The sequence below is a fragment of the Falco peregrinus genome, chromosome Z (assembly GCF_023634155.1).
Source record: "Falco peregrinus isolate bFalPer1 chromosome Z, bFalPer1.pri, whole genome shotgun sequence".
In the NCBI taxonomy this organism is placed as follows: domain Eukaryota; kingdom Metazoa; phylum Chordata; class Aves; order Falconiformes; family Falconidae; genus Falco; species Falco peregrinus.
Window position 1 is genome coordinate 13,133,685 of NC_073739.1, and position 19,479 is coordinate 13,153,163.

Sequence of the window (19,479 nt, forward strand, 5' to 3'; positions counted from 1 at the left end):
AGTTGTGTGAACTTTTAAAATCTCACATAAGTTCCACCGTATTTCTTACACAATCATACAGAGATATAATACTGTCCCAAACTAATTCCTGGAGATTGTCACTGTCTTGTCTTCTACATGCAAGAGTTCACAAGAAAATCACCTTCTATTTCCCTCATTAATCCATTTTCAGAAAGGATCTAGGACTCAAACAGGCTCCTGAAAATATGATTTATATGCAAGGTCTACCTGTTTCTCATGCTTCTAATTTTTATTTTCTTTTTTTCCCCCCACAAATAAAAGAATTTTTTCTTCACGTGAGAACCTTAGAATGTGAATAGACTATGCTATACAAAAAAATATTTTGTTCACACATGTAATGACTAATGAAGACGTTTAATCAGTTTTGAGGGATAAATTTTCAGACTTCAACATAAAGTACATATTTCTAAATGGATGGTTTTCTTAATCTCGATACAAGTAGTATATAGGAATAACTTTGGAACATTATACTCAAGTTTTGCTCACTTTCCTCCAATTTTCTCATTATCCTTTGGAAAAACTCTCAGACTTTCAGAAAGCTCTGATTTAAATGCAGATTTCATACAATCATAGAACCATAGGATGGTTTGGATTGGAAGAAATATTAAATATCATCTAGTTCCATAACCTCTGCCATAGGCAGGGACACCTTCCACTAGACCAGGTTGCTCAAAACCCCATCCAACCTGGCCTTGAACTACTTCATTTCAAGCCTTTACAGACATACGTGTATTTTTTATTTGATATTATTATTGAAATTATTATTTTACCTGTCTTTAAGGGTCTATTTCCTTCCTGAAGACCCAGTGTATGTTAAACCATCTCCTTTGTTTGTAGAAACTTTGACCTGAAGATTATACATATGGTTTGTTCTTCATTTATATCAGTCCTTGGCAATAGCAGGTTTAGGGTGCAGCAGAAGTTGAGAGGGCAGCTGTGGAAAGGACAAACTACTTTATCATGCAGGATTTTGAGAAGAACAATTATTTTATTACTGGAGCAGATTTGGATTTCAGGGGAAAAGGTTGTTGCTACTGTATCAGCTGTAAAACATCAAAGTTAGGGCACATGAATGAGTTTTGTGTACATCCTTGCAGATCGGTGCTCCTGTGTATGCTTCAAGAAGTCTGTCAAGAACAGGCAAAACTTTTTAAGGGCACCTAGTGGTAGAAAATATCAATCCAGCTATTAACAACTTATAACAAAAATTTGAGGAATGTTGCAGCTTTTGGGTTAAGATTCAGTTCCAAACGGCATGATATTAATTTGCAAGGTGGTAATTATATAGAGTTTTCATTTAAAGGAAGTGCTCAGATTTTTCTCCTGTGTGACAATAACGTAATTTTCTTTTTCACCAATGTTGGATTCAAGGCAAGAAGTTAAGGATGTCAGTTAATTTACCATTTAATTTCAAGGTATTTTTTCCAGCATCATCCTGTTTGCACAGCTTTTATAAGCTAGAAGTACCAGTTTTTCTTTGGAACTTTATATAGTAAACATATTTCAGCAGATAAGAAACCATTTGACATATAAATATTGTTTTGCAGAAAACAAATTGCTGGTACTGTATTGATTTTTATATACTGTGATGGCTTTTCAATACAAAAGAGCATGGAGATATATTTTATTCATAAAAATTTTTAAAATTTCATCCAAGGAAATCTCATGCTTGTGAATATTTCTGAACTTAGGGCTGAATATACCCTTATTAATAGTTTTACTTGCATGAGCAAAACCTACTGATGTCTCTGAACCATTTTACATTGCTTATGAACATTAGAGTTTGCAAGCTCAAGTCATGAATCCTGAAAACTTTGCTTGTTGTTCAGGAACAGACTTTCAGACTATTAAAAAACCCCCAAAAACCAAAAAAAACAACAAACAAACCAATCCCCAAAAACCACATTTCTTAGCTTTTTGTAAATACCATGTTGGGTGCAAGAAGAAAGAATAGAATGGATGATTTAAAGTATTTATAAGAGCAAACATTTCTTGTTTCACTCTCAAAAAACAGAGCAGAAAAGAATCTGGGGATTTATCATTTAGGTATTGGTCACAAAAGAGAGGTGGCAGGATATAAGCGTTTCTCCTAGTAAACAGCATGCTTACAGAAGAAATAATTCTAATTCCTCTTCTATTTCCTCTCCTCTCCTCTCCTCTCCTCTCCTCCCCTCCCCTCCCCTCCCCCCCCCCCCTTTTTCCAAGGTATTTAATTCAAAACAGTTAATATTTAGTGTTCAGTTTGTTTAGATTTAATCTAGATGGTATGTTCTTTCCTACTTTTTTCAGAGAAGTTACTGTACTTGAATAAATCAAAGACATTTTTATGAGCATAGGACTTTTCTCTCTATGTGGTCCTCTACGTTTCCACAAGTTATAGATAAGGCAATGAGTAATGCAGGACCTGCTGAGGAAACTTCCTGAAATTCAAGTTCTCAAGCTTTACAGCTTGCTTAGCTGGACTGAAGTGAAACAAACAACAGATTCGTTCTGGATGTTCCTCCTTTCTTGGTGTAACTAGCATAAAGCAAAAAGGATCATTTCTGTAAGGCTGCAGCATCAGACTGTAAATTTCCTTCACACATTTTCACCATATTCTTAAATAAATTGTTCCATGAAAAGTGCATGTCATACTTCTATGAATTTAGTGTATTTTCCCCTCAGTAATATGTTTCCAATAAATTATATTAAAATATATATTTAAAAAAATACCAGCACCAAGATCCTGGATTTCTACTACTGAAGCCGTACATCATTATATTCTGTATATAAGGATTAATGGTTTTCAAAGTAGCATACAACTAAAATCATGATCAAGATGTCTCTCTCGAAAAGACTTACAAGTAAGAAGTAGGGATTTAAACCCTTCCAGCATTGAATATGAACATTAACTGAACATTAAATGGCAGTGACAATTTATTCTCTATGCTCAGTCATTTTTTTTCATTTATGCCAAGAACTCAAAACTTTGTATCACTCAGTGTCTTCTGTACAAAGTCTTTTTTTTTCTGTACAAAGTTCATTTTTTGTAAATGAACACCTTAGAAACCAGTATGAGGAACAAACTAATTCCACAGAGTTTGGAACACCTGAAAATAAGAGACTTGCTTTTTCTGTTAAGTATACGAAGTTTTGGCCTCTAAATCAGGTATCCAAATAAGTTGCCTAAAGCTAGTGAGAATACATTGGCCTAAACCAAACTAATTTTAGCTACTTCTATTCCATAAATGTCCAAATGGAGGCCCATTCCAACCTATTAAAATTGATGTCAAGGAACCAGTTCATTTATCTGTATTCAAGCCTATAGACTTGAATGGACCAGGGTCTTTCTAAAATAAAGAAAAAAAATCCTATTCTCTGAAAAGTAAAATGTGCACATCGATTTAGAAAGATTTTCTTTGTTAAGAAATATTTTAATATTTTTATTTTCTGAAATAATTTGGAGAGTTAAACTTCCTCCAAGACTTTCCCTTGTGCCTACAGCTTATAAGTTCTGAAGCTACTTTGTTTAAAAAATGAAAGCTGGGTCCCCATGTCATCTAAAATGCTTAAAAAAGGCTTACGCAGTACTTTTCTTCTGCACAGATGTTACTAATTGAGTGTTATGAAATCAGTTATCAGAAGTTATAATGGAAACCAAAGGGTAAACTATTTTGAGGGGCAAAGCTTTGATCTTTAACACATCAGTCTTCAAAACAATGACCGAGTTGATTTTTAATTAATTATGTAGATATCCATTGCTGTGTGGAATGTATTTCTTAGCTTGTAAAAGTGACATGTGAAAGGCCAATTATGTAGTTTCTGTGGAGAGGTGCAAGAAATTATTTTAAGCAGATTTACAGTTGTATTAAGTAACTTTCTGATTTGATATGTGTGTGGTTTTCAAAGTTCTTTGTTCTTGATGGTTCTTTTATGTCAGGCTAATTTTCTTAACTTATTTGTACCTTAAAACACACCATTAACAGAGCACAGAGGACTTAGAACTTTCCCAGTAAATCTCCAAAGCTTATGTCATGCTTTCTGACAATGGAAACTCTTACTTTTTTTTCCCTTATGACTGAAAAAAAGCTGACTCTTAATTATGTTTGCATATTTATCATATAGTAAACTCACTATAGAATAGCTGAAGGATGACTATCTGGAGGGGAGAGAGAATTATTAGTGCTTCTTTATGAAGGAGACAAAGGAGTGCCTTCTCTAAATGATATTTCTTTCCCTGCATGTGTTTTTATGGTAGGTACTTTAACTGAATTTAGCTGGAAAAATCTGCAGTTGTCTGGGACAGGCTGGCTGGAAACATTACCAGTAACAAGTTTGAAACACAAGAATTTGAAAGAGTCTTGTACTGCTTGTACTTAATTACTTTTCCTTTTTTTCCTTTTTTTTATTTTTCTTTTTTTTTTTTTTTTACCTTCTCCTCTATTGTCACCTTATTGCAACACCTGAAAAGCAAACAAAATGATAGAGCTTTCATGGAAGTCTGAAACTGTGTTCTTGAACAATGTAATTTATAGGTCCTTAGATATCTGAGGAAGTCACTGGCAAAACCAGGCTAAAAAATATTTGTTCTGGGGTTTCCCAGTAGGGAAAAACTGAGGAAAAATGGTCTGGCAGGATGGGCTTGGTTCCTTCTTCTTTCTCCCCACACTTAGCTGCTTTTTCCTATCCTCTCTCTTTAGTTTTACAGTTTATTAAGCCACAGTGCCAGCCCCATAATTTCACTGATCTGACCAATCTTATCTAAACCATGTGTATTTGTTTGTTTGTTTGCGTATTTATTTATTTGTTGGTTTGTACCTTAAATTCAACAACTTCTGCATCATGGTCGGTATGGTTGCATTGAAGGAAGTGTCTGAAGCATGCTGCAGTAAGAAAGGAAAGTAAAGGAAGTGTAAGGGAAGGTGGAAACTTACCATGAAACTCACCCTTCGATATTTTTCTTAATTTAAAAGAACAAAGAAGGCATATTATTTTTTTCTTTCTTCTTTCGTTCTCCAAAAATAACCGTTAAAAAGAAAACTCTTTTGCAGTGTCCCAAAGCAATGCAGCCTGTTTCTAAAGATGAGTGAGACAACAAATACACTTTCTTATTTCTAATCAGGTTTTGACCTGTGTATCACCTGGCTTTTTCTTCTTCCATTGCTCTGCTGTACCTATATCAAGAAGAATTAAAAACCCTCAGTGAAGAACAGGTTCTCATTATTACTTTCCCCGTTGATTTCCTATTTTAAATACCATTTTTTTGAGAGACTTCAGAGCTCATAGGAAGATTTTCAGAGCACAGGGGTTCATTTGTTATGCAACACACATGCATTCCAACAACATAAAGTGGAGTTGGAGACAAAACATCAGCAAGACAATGAGGGAGTAGATTGGATTCTTGAAAAAAAAGGCATCACAGTTTAGCATGACTATAAGTCAAAAGTACATCACAAACTTGAAGACTGACTGAAACTTTTAAAATGTACTCACTTTCAGTTCCCAGTGCTGTTGTTTCCTTTGCTGGACAGTGGATTCTACACCAAGAATACTTGACATGAAAGCCTGTTGCTAAACTAGCATGAACTTATCCCACATGGCTGCCAAATATGACCAGTTTTATGTTTCTTTTGCTTGTATCTCTGCCAGTGGAAGTGCTGGGCTGTTAAAAGATCATGAGATGAGCTTCTAAAATTCACAACAGCATATCAGAGTCCTTTCATCTCACTTTTTGATTCATAAAACCAAATAGCATGCAAACTTATCTTCCATTGCATGCATTTTTTTTCACATTTACATATGTATAAAATTATATCTAAAATCCTAAAACTAAAAAACATTTTTTGACACACAATGCAATTTTTTTTAGTTTTTTTTTTTTTTTTTTACATTTTTCTGGAATCCCTTGTGGCAGATTAAAAATGCTGAAGTCACTTGATTTAGAGGGCTGAACTTGTATAAACTAATTGTGCCTGCTGAAATTTGATCAAAACTTGTTTCCGTGGTCTACTTTGTATCACCAAGATGTCTGGTGGTTCAAGCATCACACCTCCATATCAGCTATATTTTCTGTACATATTTTCTGTACGTTCACTTCTGGTATGAAGCTATTTAAAATGATAAAACCAATATAGATTGCATATCATAAGCTTAACCAATCTGAGAAGAGATGATGTGTGTCCTGCGCTAGATTCAGATGAGTCTGGTGATCTGGTAGTTCAGGGATAAGGTTCAAGTCATGGAAACAGGTTCTGCTGCTGTGGTTGCATAAATACCTTTTCTAGCAGAAAAAAATCTGCATTAGTCTCTCCTACCCCTATATTTATCTCGTCAGACCCTCACAGGGGCAGCTATAGCTATGCTGAAAATAGAATGCCCCATAAAATTAAAATCAGATTCCTAATCCAAAGGAAGCTGTTGCCAGCTGTGTTCAAGTAACTGAAGGGGTGGTGAACCTAACTAGTGATGTGTCTGGTCTCTGGCTGGAGTGGAGTTATTTTTCCTATTATCCTGTATGGTGTTGTGTTTTGGATCTGTGCCTAAAACTATCAGTGGATCTAACTTCATCAGTGTTTTGGCTATTTATGAGCAATACTTGCACAGCACTGAGGATTTATCTTTTTCCCACTCTTACCCCACACTGAGTAGGCCGAGGGTGGGCAAAACCTGAAGTGAAAGGGTCAATTCAGGTTCATATCGACTATTCCACACCATACAACATTTGGAGCAATAAAAACTGAGAGCAGTTTGGTATTCTAAGGTAGCTACTCTTTGAAGACTAGTTGGGCATTGGTTTGCTTGTGGGAGGTTGTGAGTGTTTGCCTTTGCATCACCTTTTCTTCTTTCTTTCACCTATTCAACTGTCTTTAACTTGACCAATGAGTGTTCTCACTTTTGCTCTTCCTATTCTCTCCCTGGTCCCACTGGTGTGGGAAGTGAATTGGTGGCTTTGCTGTGCTTTGCTGCTGGCCAGGGCCAAGCCACCACGTTGTGTAAGGAACTCATTAACCTGCCTTGCAACTGAACACAACCATGTCATGACTTGAGCATCTGTCTCCTCTTTCCCCTCATCATTCATGTTTAATTTTCAGTCTTTTGTCTGTGTTATGTGTTTGTTTAGAGTCACTACAGGGAAATTAATCAGGGACCACTCTGTGTTTAAAAATGGCTTTGCCACAAAAAGGACAGTCCATGCTGACTCTGGCTGTAGTTATATTTGTGTTTGTTTGAATTTTTATTGCCTGTCATTTGCGACTTTGTTAACTGAGGCACATAAAAGTTTGTACCACATAATTCTGTTGAGGGTAACTGGTGGAGAAGAACACAAATAGAAGTCTCCTGTCCCAAACACACTGGCAAGCATCAAGCTATATGTTTCTTAATAGCAGGGTCTACCTTTGGTTAAATATCCATGCAGTTCACTACATATTGAAGCAGGACTTCTATAATCTGCAGAAGCTGAAGTGAAGAATAATATAGGAAGAAAATGTTTATCATTAGCCACTTGATGGTGTGTTTTAGAAAATATTGATGCAGATCTGTCTACATCTTGCAGTAGTAGAAAGAGGTCTCTGGTTGTTAATTATTTTTTAGTTTCCAAGCCATGCTCGCTTCTGTTAAACTTTGCTCAGTGTAACTATCTGGATGAACAATAGCACTTTGAGGAATCTCTTAGTAGACGTTTGGAGTATTCCTGAAACCTGTAGAGAACTGACAACAAAAGGCAACATACAGCCTTCAATCGATTTGTGCCATAGCAGTCACATTCAGGTAACACATTTAACCTATTAGTTTGAGGTTTAGTTGTAAAAATCTGCATGTTTTTCATCTATAAACACAGGACAATATTTAACACTATTATATAGGCGACTCAGGCATACAGCTGTTCTGCTAATTATAAGTCAGCTTGACGATGTATGGAATCATAGTGACCTGCCCCAGGCTTTTTATGCTGGGGAATAAGGAGTCTTAACAAGCTTAACTTGAAATAGGATGTGCTTGTAGAAATAGATCCCTGTGCCTGTAGAGGGAATTGAGTTCTGCGTCACTGTTTTATCATACTCTGTGGAAAGCTCAGTGTTGTTAAGGTAATTTAGGTTACAAGTTTCCTAAGCCTCTGAAAATTCCTTGATTCCTCCTCTGTCCTATGGCTTTGCCTAGATGCTGTGTCTTTCTCCCATGTTTGGATCAGAGTACAGGCAGTAACAGCAGCTTACGTATTGATGTAAGATAAGCCAACCCTACCTTCCCCAGGCTTATTCCAGCAGTGAGGAAGGAGTTCCAGGACTGTGACAGGTTTGCTTATACAGCTCTCCAGTGGTGGTTTTGACTTGTGGTGTATGATTCTGTATGGTAGTATATATGTGGTTCATTCTGGATGAACCTCAGCATGTAAAACTGGAAAAAGATGATGGGCATGATCCTCATGGAAAAACATCAGCTGAGTCCATTCAAAGAAGCTGCTCCAAACAGTGTCACTTGAAAAAGTGAGTTCTTTGTATTTAGTTCTTTAACTCACCTGGCCTCACCTCCAAGGCTAATTTCAAGTGGGTGGAGATACCAGAAAAAATATTTGAACAGTAACACTAAAAAGCAACAGAGCAGTCCACTGCTTGTATTTGTGTTGTTGACATGTTGTTTTGGTCAAAAACCAAAATTTGTCCTTCTCACTGATATGTGTAAGAGATAGTGTCAGGACACTATTAAGAAGAACTGATTTTTTTCAAATTTTATCCTTTCAAAAGTCCTTTCAGTACATGTTTAGTGTTCTCTGTGCATAATGTCTTGTGACACCATCATCAACTGACAGCCATGACCACCACCACTTGGTATGTTCTATTTGTTAACTAAAATTTCTGTGGCATTATCTCTATGAGATTTTAGTTAACTTGAGACGACCAAGACGTAAAGTATTAAAGTATCTAAAGTATTTATCAAAATTAGTATGTATTGTGTCATAGTTTAATGGTATCTTGTGGTGACGGAAGTCGAGGCGGACTTAAAGGAAACACTTTGTCTGCGAGTCTGGGTTCGGACAAAATGGCCTTTATTGTTTATACAAACTATTTATATATCTTAGACAGTGCAGGTGTTAGACCCTGATAGGTTTTTGTGTCCTTCTTCTTGCTTGCTGTTTGCTGCTGCTGTAGGTGCCCGTATGCTGCGGTTCTAAGTTCCGATTCTTCACACCCTGTTTAGATACCTGACAATCTGTGGCTGTCTTAAAGGTACGCGGCTGAGTCTTTGAGGTCAACTAACTTATCTGCCGACCCGCCGCAGACCCCAACAATTCCCCCTTTTTGTTTTTGAACAGCTGGTACCAGGTTTGCCATGTTCTGCAGGGCCCTTGCAAACATGAGGGCAACCAAGGTAATGGCAAACAAACAATGCTGCCAATTGAGTGAATGGATGCCAAAACGGCTGACATTTTATCAGATTTTGGTAACATGTTGCCGCAATGGGGCGCCTAAAATCCATGCAGCACATACCATCAAAATCCTCACAGCCATGTCCTTGAGCCAACAACAAAAACCAATAGTTGCTCTGTTTTGTATGTAATGGTGGCAAATTTGACTCACATTCTTAACTGCCTAACAAACAAGGTATCGACATTCAAAGTGCAAACAATATTGACTTCTTTTGGGTTAACGTTATACAGAGGTAATCAATTATCGAAAATATCAAGACTTTCAGTAAGATTCTTCATTCCCTGCATACATTCACTGTTTTGCAACAATGTCTGCAAGTCAGTTTCAAGGAAGGGCACGCCAAACCAGGACTGGTTCAGTAAGGAGGCCACACATCAGTGGTTGGGTTGACTGGCGGCAGCAGCGCTCCGACGATCCGGCACGCTAAGCTCAGGCCGTACACAGCGAGCAGGCATCCATCGCGGACCTTCATCTGTAGAAACACAAGCATAACCTCTCCCCCAAGTTAACAATTCATGCGGTCCCGACCAATGCCCGGTACGAGGGTCTCTCATGCGTACTAAGACACCTTCATGCTTTCTGTAATCGTGCCTCTGGGGTCATTCCCTTCATTCCCCCCCCCCCCCCCCCTTTTTTTTTTTTTTTTAGTTAGTGCCACTTTATTAATAGACTCACACCAATGTGTACCCCCAGCTAAAAATACACACGCTACGCAGACTTTGTTATTTAAAGGGTGATAGGTTAAAACTACTTGTTCACACGCTTCCATCTTATCCTAGTTTCTACTCATACTCCCTTAAAGTTATTTAACTCTTTACTGCAGGATCTCAGCTGCACATCACTCAAAGCAAGGCCAAACCTGCACATTATCAATGTCAAAACAATCCACTGTCTCTGTTCCGTACAATTCTACAATTCCTTTTTTTTTTTTTTAACAGCAAAATACATTTCAAGCACTGTAATACAGTAGATTATAGACAGCTTTCCCGCATGACAGAACACAGTCACCCTGTGCTGCGAAACAGTTTTTTGCAAGACCTGTACTACCTTCCAAGCAAATGGTGTGTGAACGTGAGGATTACCAGCCGCCCATCTCCCAGTACAACAGGCTGTGCATGCGGTGCATCGGTGGAAGGAGCAGGAGGATCAAGGCGCGGTCCGCCTATCCGTTCTACTAAATTCCAGTTCCCGCCTTTTAACGCCCCCTCTCTTATAGCCTGCCAAAATCGGCGAGGGTCGCGCGTCATTCCTGTACCGCTGGCAACTCGATTTTTACCACCCCCACCTTCTTCACGGCCCGTGACCGACCGCGCTGCGGCAGCGGGACCCGAATCCGGGTTTTAGGCATTTCCACCCTGCGCGGGCGGGGCCGGAGCCGAGGGGGCGGGCGGGACGGGCGGCGCCGAGGGCGCGGGCGGGGGGGCCGGAGCCGGGGGGGGGCAGGCGTGCGGGCTGGGGGGAGTCGGGGGGCTGGGGTCGGTCCACCGAGGCTTCTGCTTGTCGTCCTCGTCCTCGGAATCGGTATCAAGCATAAGTCGATGCAGCTGGAGAGATGTAGGGGATTCGGGGCACTGGGGCGTGGCGTCTGGTAAGGGACACCGACTCGCCCCCTCCCCCACCCCCTCATCCTCTTGTCTGTATTCCGGAGGGGGATACAGGGGAGGTTTGAACGATGGACCCTCATTCGCATTTTGCTGACTTTTTAAGCCCCCACTCGCTTCCTGCGGACTTTGCAAGCCCCCACGCGCATTTTGCTGACTTTTTAAGCTCCCACTCGCGTCTTGTGGACTCTGCAAATCCCCACTCGCATTTTGCCGATCCTGCAAGCCCCCAGTCGCATTCTGCTGATTTTGCAAGCCCCCTACAACTTGTCTAAGCAGTCCCCATGTAGGCAAAAACCCGGACGCCTCTCTGTCCCCTTTTTCCACAGCTTCTGACAGTGCAGATCCTAAATTGTCCCAGGTCCACACACTAAAAGCAGTCGCGGGGGACATTTCCACGCCATGTGTTTTGGCCCACAGTAACACATCTTTTAGCCGAAGCCCACGTAAAGTAATTCCACGCTTCTCAAATACTAATTTCCACATTGATAGCACCATGGTATCTTCTTTAGATAACTTACTCCCCATGCTGTCCCTGGTGGCTCACCTTACCGGTGTCACGTTCTCCCGGGATCTTGCAGCCGCTCGCTGCGCTACTCCGCTTCACCACGCTCCGCCTCCCCAGCAACCCGCTGGTCACAGGTTCAGGATCACTCCTGACACCCCTTACCGGGGTCACATCGGCACCGTCTCAGAATCTCTTTTTGATACCCTTTACCGGGATCAGATAGGCACGTCGGGGTCGCCAAATGTGGTGACGGAAGTCGAGGCGGACTTAAAAGAAACACTATGTCTGCGTGGCTGGGTTCGGACAAAATGGCCTTTATTGTTTATACAAACTATTTATATATCTTAGACAGTGCAGGTGTTAGACCCTGATAGGTTTTTGTGTCCTTCTTCTTGCTTGCTATTTGCTGTTGCTGTAGGTGCCCGTATGCTGCGGTTCTAAGTTCCGATTCTTCACATCCTGTTTAGATACCTGACAATCTGTGGCTGTCTTAAAGGTACGCGGCTGAGTCTTTGAGGTCAACTAACTTATCTGCAGACCCCAACAGTATCTTACTAGTGAATATCTTTTATTTATTTATTTATTTTTACTATGATGCCTCAAACCAAGATCAGAGTTTTAAGGAGGACATATTATTCCTTTTTCAGTCTCCTCTTGGTAGGATCTTTGGAAAGCCCACTTAAGTGGTCTTGTTTCCATACTTAAAAATAAGCTCATAATAGCTGCCTTAAATGTAAATATTAATTTAATTAATAACAATAGGACATATCTTAATTATACTTTCATCAATAAAATACTTCATAATCTATGAAACAATGTGTATTTTAATAATTGTCTTAGTTATATCACTTTTATTATTATTAATAAAAGATTTTAATGTGAATACTGCCTCACTTAATGGTGAATTCAGTGTAAAATGTTATGCATTTTAATGTTTGAAGTACAAAATGTGTATAAAAATAATTATACCCATATTTTTCTCTTTAATATCACTCTGCTGCTTAGATTATCATCTGGTAAACTACTATTTTAACTGAGCTATTTGTTTTTATTTGATTTAAAAGTATAGAGATGACAGAAGCCTCGTTATTATGCTAGTAACATAGCTCCAATTATGGGTGTTAAAAGCTTTAGTTACAAATGGAAATAAGTTTGATAGCTAAATTTGAGGACCAGATCCTACCAACCTAACTTAAATTAAGTCTAGCTCTGTACAAGGAACCATTGGAACTTGCTAGGATACATATGAAGAAAGCTTCTGCTCAGTGCAAGTAAAGGGGTAGAACCCAACTTCAAAAATAGGTAACTAAGCAGAAGGTCTGGTATGCTGAAAGAAAGGAGCAGTATACATATGTTAAGAATGCAGGAAAGATATCTTTGTGCATTTTTTTTGCATTTGGGGGCATGTCTAATATGTATTGCATATATTTATGCTACTAAATGTGAATTATATTGCTTCTTCTTAATGAGATCTACCACGACCATTACTATTTTATTCAGCTTGCTCTATATTTTCTGAAAGAGTGGATTTCAGCTATTCTTTATCCAGCCATTACTTACTCAGCACTGAGCTATTTGCACTTGAACCAAGAGCAGAAGTCATACCCTTGTGTAATTATGGCTATTTGATAAATGACCATGACATTTTTGAATTTTATGCGTTTTAGAAGATGGGAAAATACTTTTAAGATTTGCCCTTTATGAAATTAAAGAATTAAAAATCAATCTGACTGAGAATCACACAACAGCAGTAAGGAATTTTCAGTTATCATTTCAGCTGGTGAAGGGCAGTAGCTCTCTCTGACCGGTTCCGCTCCCATACAGAGTAACTAGATTTAGTATTTTGATAGTGCCTTGAGATGCAAAGGTAAATCTTGTAAAGAATTCCAAGAATGCTATTTGGGTAATAGGCTCAAAAGCTGGGCAATACTTGGAGAAAAATGCATTATTATCCACATGAGTAACAAAAATGCCTTTGCCTCTCAGTAAAGATTCCTATACTTTTATTAAAAGGTATACATATATAAAAATATATATACATATAAAAAAAGTCAACAACTGGTTATGGAAAATTTGTATGGTAGCATTTTTCCAGTTACCCAGGCTGACTGTGACACAAAACATGACCTTAGCTGAAACCCCACCATCAGGATCAGTCTCAAGACTTGATGCTCACTCCAGAACCAGTCCTTTGCTACGTCCTTTAAATACTGCAGCTCCTTTCTCTATGTTTCATCGATGTCCAGTGAAGATTTCAGCTGCAGGAGAAAGGGAGAGCAAGATAATTTTCCTCAGATTAATTGCTTATGTCAGTCCGCACAGGCTGGAGAAGATTCAGGTTCGCTGAGTTGTTCTGTCTGAAAAGGTGAATGCAGAAGCATAGTTATCCTTTCCTGGTTTCTTTTTTCCCCTTTCTCATTAATTATGGAATGGATTTCTTGCTAATTTTTTTGTGCTATTATCCACGAAACTGCTGAGTAGTATGAATGACACAAAGAAAAAAAAAAAGGCACCCCCCCCCCCCTCCCCCCCGAAAAGTGCACTATAATAATTTTATTTTCTCCCATGGCCAAAAAATACATTTCCACCTGGATATACATAGCTCTGTGTTCTGTACTGGTGCAGATGGGAAAGGTACAGAATCACTATGACTAATAATCCCTAGAGAAAGAAGGGTATTTTATTTAAAATTCACCATAGCAATGTTTTCTGATAAAATAAAGTCCTTAAATATTCCTTCAACAGTATGTGTGTATATTAACTATACAAATTGAAAAATAACTTTTTCACTTTCAGCTTTGTTTTTGCCAGCATCAGATATTTTTATAAAGTTCAAGAAGAAAATTGAATTGCTGAGTTCTACTTTATAGACTTTCCTAAAAAACAGAGTGAAAACTCAATGGTATTTGAGTTAATATTTTCCTATTCTTAAGATTCATTCAGCCATCAATTTTTTGCTTGCTTGTATTGATATTATAGAGACTAAGTTTCCGTAAGTAAATATTTTACTTGATGCTCCTGTACACGGAAAGCTAATTTTCAAGGATGAGTGATTACAGCATATTGCCAGGAAGTATTTATTACTCATTAAAATTGATAAAATATTTCCATCTATTTTTAACTTTTTTTTTTAAGATAACATAGCTGCAAGTAATGTAAGAATTTCTCTCTAAATTCAGGGGAAAATAATTATATCCTGAGATTCCAATCAACATTTTTTCACACACTGTTATTCATAATGCTTACCACCCTTACTAAATTGCTAAGGGGAAGATCCAATGAAGAATGAATACAGCAATTGAATGTCTGACATCTCTCCTGACAGAAAGGCAGATTACAATCTCTTTAAAAAAAGGAAAATACCCCATCCAAAATATGTCTACTCAGTAGAAATATTGACAATGGTCTTAGCATTTTATAATCAGCTGACTTTTTTATCTGCTATTGTTTTGTTATGGAAAAGTGTGTTACAATTAACAACAATAAAACAGTCCAGAAGATTAGGTAGTTTAAGGTAGGCAAGATGTAGAAAGTAAGGTGAAAAAATAGAAGTAATAGCACTGTTCAATTTAGTTTTCTGTGTCTTAGTTCTTTATTGTAGAAGAGTATCTTCCTTTATAATTTTTTTATTGCCACAATTTGCTGCTGTTTTGACTGTTTCTACAACTTTTAACTTGGATGTGACTATTAAATGAGAAGGTATAGTAGCCCACTCAGCTTAGAGTTGCATTATTTAGTATGCTCGTGTTCAGACAGGTAAGATGATCTCAGCTGAAATAATTCCTTTTTTGTTATGGACTTAATTTTTAGAGTCATTAATTAAAGATTTTTATAGCCTTTACAGATGTTAATTTACTCCCTTAACTATTTTTATAACAGAAGAAATTTTGTAATAACACAAAAGGTATTATATTGCATGTGCTAAGCAGACTTTGATACATAGGGTAAGTGGAAATCCAAGGTCACTCAATATCAGATTTTGTACAAAGAGTAGGAGCCATCACCCATCTCTGTTTGTATGCCTACAAATGACCTAAACAGATTTGCAGTCCCATCTGAATTTATACATGGGAGTGCTCTCTTTCACTTCTAATTTTGAGATTGCACAGATCAGCAAATCCCAGCATCATAATTAGAGGTATTAGGATTTCTGTCAGCCTCCATGTGTCCTCTCTGTAAATCCAAACAAGTTTTTGAAAGACGCATAGAGTGGTGGAGTATCTTGCTGACCATTACATATTTAAGACTTTGGGAGCCAAGTTGGATTATTCTTCTATCTAGATTGTGCTGAAGAATAGAGAAAATTCTGAGGCCTTTGATGCAGATTTCCAGTTAATATTGTACTCGTTATCTGATACTCTTAAATAATTTACAATAGAGGTATAACAAATGTTTCAACAGCTTCCAGCTGTGTTTCAGTTCCAGGTGTGTTCATTCATGAACAGAAGATAGAAATGTGCAGGAAAGAGGAGACATATGGGAATAATCCTTCTTACTCTCTCTTGCTCTTTCTCACTGTGTTAAACATATTGCACAACTTGCTTAAGTAGTTTGCTAAAGTACAAACTCATAAATTCATTAATTTAAAAAAAAATTCAGAGATGATAGTAAATATTGATACTGCTTCTTCATCTGTAGTCATACTTGTAACCTTCCAGTTACTGCTCATCTGCTTGCACTGCTGTAGCAAATATTTTGGAAAAGTGTTTCAAAATGAGAGCTGTTGAGTCTGGGGGAACCGAAAAGCTAGCATCATGCCAAAAGAGATATTAGGATTTTCCTGTGCAGGGCTACTTCTGAATGAAGTTAGTGCCAAACATGAAGTCACTCTGCCCAGAAGCAAGCCAGTACTCTTTCTATGTGTGTGTGCTTAAGTGCAAAACTTTAAAGCTTTATATTTTTATCAACTGTCTTTCTTATTTAAGTAGAAGCAGAATGCACTTTACAATCCAACATCTTTTATGCTGCTTTGAAGAGTTTTGTGGTAAGAGCTAAGAACTTCATTCATATACGAGGTCCCTGTTGTCTACAGGGCTGTACCTGGAGGCACAACCCTCTGGATTTGTTCATTTGGATTTTATTTTCTCCATCCAGGAAACAGCAATAAAAATCTGTGAAGACATCAGGCAGTGCTTCTTTGCAGATTTTAATTCTGTTGCTTTTTTTAATTGTTTGCAATATTTTGTTGCTTTGGTTTCCTCATCAGGGAAATAGAAACACAATGAGGTAGCAAACTTTTGGCAAGTTTAAAAGTTATCTGGGAAAAATTAATTGTAGGAAAAACTGTTTAGTGAAACAGAGAATTCATCCTACTTACCAGCCTTTTTCCATGCCTGGGCACAAATTTTAGACTGAGAGTATCACCTGCTGTATTCATCATGCAAAGTTGTTAAGCTCTAAAAGAAAGTGAACCTATTTATGATAGTCTGGTGTTGTCACATAGAACTTTCAGGTAGCTTTATTTATTTATTTATTTATTTATTTATTTTTGTATTTGCATTGTGCAAGGCTTTTTACTCAAAAACATACTGCGTGCTTTAAAGGGAAAAAAAATCACCGCAGTTTAGAAATGTTCCACCACAACTCCCATGCTCCTGACCCCACCATATTACAACCCTCTTAAGTGTTGTACTGAACTGATGCAAAATGGACAGTACAGGGTTGGTACCATTCATAAAAGTGATACCTTAAAGCTGCCAATCCCACCTCTTTTCCCTTGTGGGGCTGGGAAGTGCTAGCAGGACTCTGCATGTGTGAATGTGTCCATGTATGTGTGCACATGTGCATTTTCCTATAAAGTGTTTTCCCTTCTCCCTGCCACTCACAAGCCTTTGTTTCCAGATTTGTTCTTTTTCAAGTTTGATGGACAGGAAGCTTTAGGAAAAGATTAGAACCTTATTTTGGGAGGGATTTAAATCTTACCTAGAGCAGTGTTTCAATCCCTTTTCAGAATACGACAGCCCTGAGACAAGCTACTACTAGATCCATATCCCCACAGCTAATGCCACAGTGATGGATGTATGACCTTCATCTGTTGCAGGTTCTCCAGTTCATGATGGTAGAGAGAAGGTCACAAGGAGGGTACTGAATGATGCAGCTTAGGCAGTGTTAGTGTCTGTGCTGCACAATAAGAATAACCTCCAAACCTGTCAGGGTTAAACATAGAGCTAGAGTGACATTGATACAGACTTAAATTGATGAAGCACACGTGTGAATTGATAAAGGGAGTGTGATGCACCATACTACTGAAATTTATCTAAATTCAATATGGTTAAACATTCTTAAAGATTAGATGAATTATACATAATTTATATGGATTATTTTTCCCAGGCAAACAATAGTGACATTTCTGTCTGTTACCTAGTATGACAAGGCTAGCATGTTTTATTCAAAAGTTTTAAACAGAAAAATGATTTGTATGCATTACTCTTTCATTAGACTGTTAAGGAAAGCAGAAAGCAACACAGTTATTCTATGATGCAAAGTAAGATTTTGTATTAAATAAATAAATAAAGTGACAAAACAGGTTTATTTCTAACATCTTCAAAATTCATGCTGAAGTTCTCTTGTTGTTTGCAGACAAAAATTTAAATATTTATGAAAGTTGAAGGAAAAGGAAACAAGGCAGCAGCCTCCTCCTCCAAACAGATTAGATAATGAGCAGCAAGGTAACAAACCGAGATAACTTGGTAATAGGGCTTACGGGTTTATACAAATTAAAAGAATGCTGGAACATTACATGGAATGATGTAACAGGAAAAGAATTTTCTGCTTTATATGAAATTAAAAAATGGGGGGAAATCTCTTGGTCACACCTTAGGACGTAATAAATCATAGAAGTGGTTCAAATTCTGCTTTCTGAATTCAGAAGTCCTTTAGCTTTCTAGAACACTCTTTGGATCATCTTTCCTTAATATCAACTGTTGAACCTGTTCCAATTGGAAAATAAAAGTAATTATTCTGTGAACCAGAGAACAGAAAAAAGAATAATTTTGTATGTCTCTGGTTGAGGAATTCTGCAGAGAACTGGAAAAACTTGGTTCAGTATTTGCTCTGGATGACAGAAAGGGGTGATATGTTTTCCATGCCCCAGATAAATGCCTCAGTGTGTGACAAATTCTGCGCACTGAGATGGAAATAAGTGCTGGTAAGACAAGTATGAGCTCCATCGTCTTCTATACTTGCTACTCAAGTTATCAGCACTTCTAACAGGAGTCAAACAGGGTGTGTGTGACTGCTTGATGACTACAAGTTGGCTTTGCAGTCTCAGGCAGTACATTTTCTGGCCCTTACAAGGCATCTAGAAGATATTTTTTGCTCTAACACTCTTAACACCAGTACTGGTTTCTGTATGTTGTTGACATTAAGATGGACTCAAGTCTACAAGTTTCGTGGCATTCCAGATATTGCTAGTGTTTTATAAGGAGCACACGTGGTTCAGTGATAATACAGATGACAACCTGTTGACAGAGTACCAGTCCCATTATGGCAGTCAAAAGAATAGAAAGAGTATTACAAGATTTAAGTAAGGAGCCATTTCATATAATTCAGGATTTACTGACAGTGATCAGTTCTATTTCTATTAGTAGATCTTTTCCTTCATTAACTTCGGTTCTGGTTACTTATCATGTTAGGCACATAAATCCTCAATCCTTAGTCTGATTTAGTTGTTGGTTTTTATTTTGTGCATGGGTTTTTGTTTTATTTTTAACCTTAATGATATTCTGTTGCAGAAAACTTCAAAGCAGAACTGTGCATTGTGTGAAAACAGATTTTTTTATCATTTCTGAAATTACTATTCTTCATTTCTTTCAAATTTTGAAATCTAAGTTGATTATGACTTAAAAAAAAATCAGCTTAAGTATTAAACATGAAAAAAAATATCATCTGTTTTTAATAGATCAGATGAGTTACCAGATGATCAGTTGTATTTATGAACAAG